Raw genomic sequence first — 8,773 nt, 5'->3', positions numbered from 1 at the left:
TTTTTAATGAAGTTACAATCCCATGTTTGTCATATTTATTAATTCAATCCATCTTATTCTCGTAGTTATAATTATTAGTTTAATTCTTAGTTATAAACAACCTCGCCGCGTTATCGTCTTAGCATTGAATAATAACCATACATTGTTGCTTAAGTGCGTGAATTAATTAGTTAACCAATACAGTCTCTGTGGGAACGAACTAGAAAAGATTCTATACTACTTGCGAACTCGTATACTTGTGTGTATTATTAGCGCGTGTTTAGCGACTAATAAGTTTTTGGCGCCGCTGTCGGGGACTGCAGTGTTGATTGATAGTTTATGTGCTTTCCATCAGTGGTCGTTAAAGTTCATTGACTCGGACATTGTTACTTTTCTATTTCCTTGTCTTATTTTAGGTACTCTAGCGAGGGTGTATGCATACGCGTTCGCGTACTCGTAAGAGAACACTAGATAAGGCCGAGGAAGAAGTTGTGGTAGTTCGTAAGGAAGTTTTTGAGGAAGAAAAGAATGTAGAAGAAGAGGAGAAAGTCGAAGAACCAGTTGTATTAGTGATGGGAGATCAAACAGAAAATCCGAAGGCTTTGATAGACTATTCTCAGCCTAGGATTAATGACATTCAGTCAAGCATCATCAGACCGACCATCAGGGCTAACACTTTTGAGATCAAGTCAAGCACGATTCAGATTATACATAACTCAGTTCAGTTTGGGGGTTCTCGTACTGTAGACCCCAACATGCACATCAGGGATTTCATCGAGATCTGCGACACTTTCAAATTCAATGATGTGACTGAAGATGCTATCAAGCTATGCTTATTCCCATTCTCTCTAAGGGACAAGGCCAAGTGTTGGTTACACTCTCTGCCAGCAGGATCTATCACCACTTGGGAGGATCTTGCGCAAAAGTTTCTCACTTAATTCTTCCCCATGGCGAAGACTGCTGTAATCAGGAATACTCTTACCCAGTTTGCTCAGCAAACATGGGAATCTCTGTGTGAGGCTTGTGATCGATATAAGGAGATGCTAAGGAAGTGCCCACACCATGGCATTCCTGATTGGATGATTATTAATTGCTTCTACAATGGATTGGGTGCTACTTCTAGACCCATGCTTGATGCAGCATCAGGAGGAGCCTTGTGGGCTAAGAGCTACGATGAAGCTTATGAACTTATTGAACTGGTGGCTGCTAATGAGTACCAGAATCCTTCCCAGAGACTGACTCAGGGGAAAGTCGCAGAAATTCTGGAGTTGGACGCAACAACTGTTATCGCTGCCCAACTTAAGGCTTTGACGATGAAGGTGGACACTTTGGCTAATTATGGAGTAAATCATATTGCTAGTGTCTGTGAGCTTTGTGTTGGTGTCCATGAGACTGATCATTGCACAATTTCTAGTGAATCAGCTCAGTTCGTGAGCAACTTCCAGCGATCGCAGCAACCAGTGCCAGCCACCTATCATCCCAACAACCGCAATCATCCTAATTTCAGTTGGAGCATTGCTCAAAATGCGGTTCAACAGCCTTATCAGCAGTACCCAGCTAAACAGAATAACCCCCTGGTTTTTAGCAACCACAGTATGCACCTAGACAGCAACTCCAGCTACAACAAGCCAATGAAAAATCTGAATTAGAGGAGTTGAAGCTTATGTGCAAGAGTCAAGCTGTTTCTATCAAGACATTGGAAAATCAAATTGGGCAAATTTCCAATGCCTTCCTAAATCGTCAGCCTGGTACATTACCTAGTGACACTGAAGTGTCAGGAAAGAGGGAAGCTAAGGAGCAGGTAAAGGCAATCACTTTAAGGTCTAGAAAGGTTGTGAATCCCGAACAGACTCAATAATTGACTAAAAAACTTGGGGATGAGAAAGTAGTGCAGCAGGATGAAGATGTGGAACCAAGGAAGACTACTGTTGAGCACACTCCGCCTGAGGGTAATACAGGGGAGAAATAGATCTATCCTCCATCACCTTTTCCCAAGAAACTGCAGAAGAAAAAGCTGGACAAGCAATTTGAGAAGTGTCTGGAGGTGTTCAAGAAACTTCATATCAACATACCTTTCACTGAGGCTCTCAAGCAGATGCCTAGTTATGCAAAGTTTATGAAAGGTATTCTCTCTCGGAAGGTGAAGCTAGATGATTTAAAGATAGTCGCTCTCACGGAGGAATGTAGTGCTGTGCTGCAACAGAAGTTGCCTCTGAAGCTTAAAGATCCGGGAAGCTTCACTATTCCATGTACTATTAGAAAAGTGTCTTTTGACAGAACAAGAATTACAGAAGGGAGGTTGAATGGAATTTTTGAAACTTTTTCTTTAATAAAAATGTTCTAACTCAAAAATATATATAAGTGTGAATTGATTAGCAGAATGTGGAATAGTTACTTGAAATGAATCAAAACACAAGTAATTAAAAACAAGAGTCTTTAAAAATTTTCTGGTGGATTTGAATGATTCCACCAGAGATATATAATATATATCGAGAGAACTCTGTGTGCAAAAACCTCACAGCTGCTTACAAAATGATAACAACTAAGAACGAGAGAAATGCTAAGAATACAGCTTACAAATGTTTCTCTCTTGGTTGCTTAGTTCCTTCGTTACAATTCTATTGCTACTTCTTGGTTTATATATCACCAAGATTACAAAGTAATAAGACAGGATACTAAAACAAAAACTATAAAGTCTAATACAATGCTACTTCATTACTCTATTCCAGCATCTTTGAATATCTTCATAATAGCATAGAAATGGCAATGCTTCTTTGTTCTCGAAAACCCAGTTGAATAGGCTACCACATTCCATTTGCATACACTCGACGCATGTGACTGTGTTGTCACTATCAACAGATATTTGAATTCTTTATCCATCGGGTTTATGATCATCCGTCGAATTCATTGTTGTTTATCCGTCGGGTAGCAATCAGGCACATGACTCCATTTCATTTATGCAAGAATTACAAGACATCATCTATGTACAATTAATCAACCTATTCTGCATATCTAGTTAAAGTCAACATGACTTAAGTACTGCTACAAATTCTAAACAATGTGTATGGAGAAATGTGCTACAGACTTATTGTTACATAAGCTACTCACTCGATGGATAATAAGATATCATCCGTCGGGACCAAAATGAGTTATCCGTCGGGACCATAATCCTTATCCGTTGAGTGCTACATTTTCACTAAGTAAAATCTACCAAGGTGTTTTGTTCATGAAATCATCAAGTACACAACATATACACAACAATCTCCCCCAATTTATGTCTACTGGAATTGTAGCCATAAATTAAGAGATACTTGATGATAACAAAACACCCTAAAAATACAACATTAAAAGACAGTAGATAATACTGAAAAGTGCTTCAATTAACAAAATGTACAAAGTTTTGCTCACAGTCATTTTCAAGATGCTCCTCTAGCCTGAGCAGATTTATCTAGTTTCTTGAAGGTCTGGATATCTTTCCAAGCTTTCTGTTATTTTTTTCAATCCGATTTTGGAGCTGCCTGTGGAATTCCAGTTCATTAGATTCTGAGAGATTTAGCTTTTCTTGCATTTCCAAGAGAGTCTCATTGCTAGAGATGCTCAATTGGTCTTCTAATCTGAAAAATCTTTTCACTCCTTTGTCATCCATGAACTCCATCAGCCAGTAGGGCCTTAGATGCACTCTTCTCCCTATGTAAGGGATGCTTAGAGTCTTTGGGAGTGCATCTTTAGCTCTAACACTCCTTAGTTCTTCAATCTTCTTCAGTACCAATCTTCTTGCAGTAACATTGAACCCAAAGTTCTTCTTGAAAGATGAATAAACCTTAATCAGTACAGCTTGGCTTTCTAGAAGGATCCTGTGAAGTGGCCACTGAATCTCATTTCCTCCCTTGTACTTGAACACTAACCTTTCAGGTAGGTTTCTGTTTGCATCAATTCCTCTCACTTCATCTAGTTTATCTAGATAGAGGTTTAGATCAAAAAACTCCTTGATGTCACACAAGTACATATAATCTCCTTTGTTGACTTTAGATTGAGCTTTGACTAGAGATTTGGATTTGAGAGGTGACAACTTCACTTTCTTGACTGCTCTTGACTTTGTTCTTTTTGGCTTGCTGAGGATTGGTAAATTGAAATCAGGAATTGGTATGTTTTCCCATTCTATTGGCTCATCCTTAGGCACAATAGGTTCACCATAAATGTTCCTGTAAGGATCCACCACCTTGATATCTTCAAATACCACAGAGGGTCTTTGATGCTTGAGTTGTAGTTGAAGTGGACTCCTTAGGAAACTGATTCTCCAATTCCTTATCAACAATGTCCAGTTTCCTTTTGGTTCTTTTAGCTAATTCCTTGATTCTTGGAGACTTCTTCTGTTGTTCAACTTGCTTCTTTGGATCTTGAGATTCAATGATTTCAGATGGTTGAGCAGGAATTTGTTGTGATGAATTTACAACATGTAGCTTGGCCAAGATAGCAATTTGCTCTTTCTTTTGTTTAGCCTTTTTAGCATCTAGAGCATCTTGCTTCTTTTCCTGCTTCAATATAGCCTTTTCTTCTCTCTTTGCTTGAGCAAATTGAGGATGTCCAGCCACCACACAAATTTCTTTCCCATTCCTGAAAATTTTAGCAATTCTCTTTTTGGAAGCTGAATCAGCTGGATCTTTGTAGAAAGCAATTGACCTTGACAAAAACTTCTTTTCATCAGGCTTAGGTGTCTCATACACAGTATACAAAGGGTTCTTCAATGATAATTTTGGATAATTTACCCTTGGTTTCAGAATTATTTCAGCCTTTGGAGATTTGATGCAGGATGACTGTCCCCTTTCCAGATAGTTCATGCTCATATCATTCACAGAAATTTGCTTGACTTGAGAGTGATGTATGGCTGACTTTACTGGCTCCTTGACTAGTCCAAACTTCTTTTGTATATCCTTATCAATCTTCTCCCAGTTGATTGGCTTCAACTGCTTCATTTCAGCTGCTCTAATGTTGGCTCCTGCTTCATTTATCAGATCTATACTATTTGTAACTGGTGGCTTTGAGATAGTAATTGAAGGCACAATTACTTTACTGATTTGAATTTAAAGCTTCTCCCCCTCACTTGGTCCTTTCTCCCCCTTTTTGTTATCATCAAGTTGAGCAGAGGATGGGGGTTTGAGCAGCCACCAGTTTTTGAAGTAAATCTGTCTATTGGGCTTGATGAAGATGGATGGTTGTTAAAGATGCTTCCATGGCTGACATTCTTGTATCCAATGCATCTATCTTGGTTGCAAGATCAGAATTTTTCCTTAATTGCCTCTTGATGTCAAACATTGTAGCTTCTGGAAGCTTAGAGTCCATTTTGTCTAAAATGGCCTTCTTCATCTCCTCAATATCACCCTTGATGGTGTTTACATCCCTAGCATATTGGAAGCCTTGAATTTGTTGAAGTTGCAGAGAGGCTAGATGTGCCTGAAGGAACTTCTTGGTGCTGGCATTTGAAGTGGTTTGAAGAGCAATATTTGTTTGATTGATTAGTTGGATCAGGGTTGTCTTGAAGTAATGCTCATCACAGTGCTTTGAAAATGCCCATGATGGCATACCTGATCTTGAACTGGAACCTACTTCTCCCCCTATGTCCATTGCTTCATCTTCACTATCCCCACTTTCATCACCAAAGAAATCAGCTGAGCCACCAGTCTCATAATCCACATCACCAACTGTAGAAAGGCAAAGCTGTGATGGCATCCTTAGCTCTTATCATAGATTGTGTGGTATGCACCAGATTGAGCATCCTTTCTGCATTCACAAATGCAATGCGAATAATTGCATTTGCTGAGGTGTTGCTTATTGGTTAATTTAGTTACTCTATGGGGATCATTGCATTCATATTAGTTGCATTCATGCATTTTTATTTCTTGTTCTTTGAGTCTGTTTATGCTTGAGGACAAGCATCGATTCAAGTTTGGGGGTATGTTGAGTGGCATTTATGACACTTTATTATGCTCTAATAAGCTTTAGATTGGTGCATTTGCACTCAAGTTGTTAAGTGTTTTAATGTGTTTTTGAGTGTTTTTGTATTTCAGGCATTATCTAGGTAATCAGGTGAATTAGCATTGTTTTGGTGCTAATATAGTGTTTAGGTGGTGTTGGAATAAAAGCTCGTAAAGACCGGCTCGAATCTGCAAGAAAAATAGAAGAAGTCAATTTTGACAGAAGCCCAGCGCGCTCGCGTTGAACAAGCGTGCGGCCGTGCCGAAGTACAGGAAGCCAGGACACCCGCACTGATGAAGCGCGCGGCCGTGCCGTGTCGGGATAATAAAATCCTGATTCTATCACAAATCTATTTTCTGGACTCCCGGGTTGATTGGACTGCTATATATTGATAACTCAAGATCATTTTTAAGAAGGAGACTTACTAGAGCACAAGGAGAAGACGACAAGATACCTATAGCACAATTCAACAAAGGCGAAGACGATCTAGTTTATTCTTGTGAATCTTTGTTTTGAGTTGTAATCTTGGATGCTTGTTTCTTGTTTTATTGAACCTGTACTCTTGTTTGTACTTGGTTTTATTTATTCGTTATAAAGACTACATTTTATATACCATGCTTTTATTGGAATCCACATTGGCAATGAGTCCGATTATAGGCTAAACGTTATCATGGAGTTTTAACGGATTTATTTATGGATTTCTTTAGTTGAATTGTTTGATGCCTTAGTATGTGGTGATTGTATGATATCCTAGTACTGGTTGTGCGTATTCGTCTTATGAGCGTCATGAACTTATAAGATAGTGTGTTAATTTTTAATGAAGAGAAATTGAATTTAAGGATTTAGAACTTGCCATGCTAGCATAGGTTCATATAATGCCATGCATGATTCGTAGGTAATTTTAACCATCTTACTTGCCCTATATAATCAAGATAGATAACTTGTGTTTAAACCGTTATGTTGTCAAATTCTATAGACAAATAGGGTCTCAATATAATTAGTGTCTATTCAGCTTCTATCTCTTTTGTGGACGTCTTATAGTATGGTACTCGTGCAACGAAAGTTGGCGTTTATCAGTTTCGTGTTATCTGATTAGTGTCATCACCATTGCATGCTAAGGTTAAGAATAATAAGGCTATTGAATGAATTATTTAATGAAGTTAGAATCCCATGTTAATCATATTTATTAATTCAATCCATCTTATTCTCGTAGATGCCGATAATACCTGAAATAAATAGGCCTAAGTAAGTAGGATTATTACTTCTGGAAGCAAGTAGTAAAGGGATTTTTATGCATGCCACATGAGTTTCTTGGTTGCTTCATTTATTTTTTATACGAATACTCATAATTTTGAATCATATTTTCGCAGATGATTATCATTGGTCGCTTTTATTTGTAGATGACTATCATTGTTTGCTTCTGTTCAACAAGTAATCACTTTATTCTTTTGAATGATTCAAAATTATGCATGTGTTTAGCTATTCTTCTTTTGGATATATTATTTGTTAGTGTGTGCCCTAGAGACAACACTATTATGTTTATATTATGAAACATTTGGATTATTAATTATGATTATATGGATTATTGTTTAGTAATTTGTTATATCTTTATTTTCTGCAATAAAATGTTAGATTAAGAAATGTCCTTGGAATATGATAGGTAAATCTATATCTCTAAGTATGTGACTTAGAAATGAGATTATGAGAATAGTATTATTATTAAAACTAAAGGTCCCTAGTCAAGTTTTATTGTTAAGGGACGATAATAAATACGTTGAGACTAGTGTGTTTGTTGACTGATGATCACATCTCATTGATCATAGGTATGGTGATACTAAAGTCAAAACACAGGCACGTGTATTAAATACATGGTGTTGGAGACCCGTTGTGAGACACTACATGTTTAAAGTGTCATAAGTTAATCTCACAATGATAATGATGTATTGGTCCTTAGACCTGAAATCATTATATTTCTATACGAGAATTAATATACTTTGATACTATTGAAAGTTATCCTTGACCGGGTAATCATAAAAGTAGACATTGGGTATATTATGAATCGTGTGAGAAATATGAATGATCTAGATGGAATTTAGCCCTCCTATATTAAAGGAGTGATATTATTGGCCTCTTGACTGAGTAAGACTATAAAATGCATGGCCGTGCTCAAATAGTGATTTGTTTAATAGTTTACTCATTGTCAAGGAAAGAAGGATTAAACGTTTGCAGAGGATGACACAATGCATGCCTCGTGTTTGATCTATAATATAAGGCTAAAGGGATTATATTACATTGTACATTATTCACGAAAGGTTTAATTGAATCACCAATTATTATTATTACTTGGGAGCAATGATGTATTACTAGATGCCACTCATTATTTATAATTTTACTATTGGAAAATAAAATTATTGCCAACGTAACAATAACCTAAAGGGTCACACACAAAGAACGTTTAAACGGAGTATTATTTAAATTATAAATTTAAATATTTTATTATTATTTATTTAAATTTAATTATTAAATTAATTAAGTGAGACTTGATTAATTATAAATATATTAGAATTCGAATTTAATAATAATATAACCCAAAACAGGATGGGTCTTTTTAGAAGCCCATTAGGTTTAGGGTTAGGCCCAAAGAAAAAATATGATGATTTTCATTGTTAATAACGTTAATAAACGAAAATTTTTGTTAATTCTTTTTGAATCTTCTTTACCCCATAGAGATATTGAATAGAAGGGAGTATTCTTTTTGCCACTATAATTTTGAAAATGAACGTTTAAATGTCCTTATATATACATTAAGATGTATAATATT

At 36.7% G+C, this 8,773-nt stretch overlaps 1 non-coding gene across 1 annotated transcript; it reads right to left on the bottom strand.

Moving 5' to 3' along the window:
* Positions 1-941: 941 nt before the first annotated feature.
* On the bottom strand, positions 942-1,048 carry LOC141709224 (small nucleolar RNA R71). Its single transcript, XR_012569812.1, has one exon. It is a non-coding gene; the product is annotated as a small nucleolar RNA R71 (small nucleolar RNA).
* Between the last annotated feature and the right edge of the window lie 7,725 nt (positions 1,049-8,773).

This window comes from Apium graveolens, chromosome 2 (genome assembly GCF_009905375.1).
Source record: "Apium graveolens cultivar Ventura chromosome 2, ASM990537v1, whole genome shotgun sequence".
NCBI classification, from domain to species: Eukaryota; Viridiplantae; Streptophyta; class Magnoliopsida; order Apiales; family Apiaceae; genus Apium; species Apium graveolens.
The sequence above is the reverse complement of the archived record's forward strand: the minus strand, read 5'-3'. Positions and strand labels throughout refer to the sequence as shown.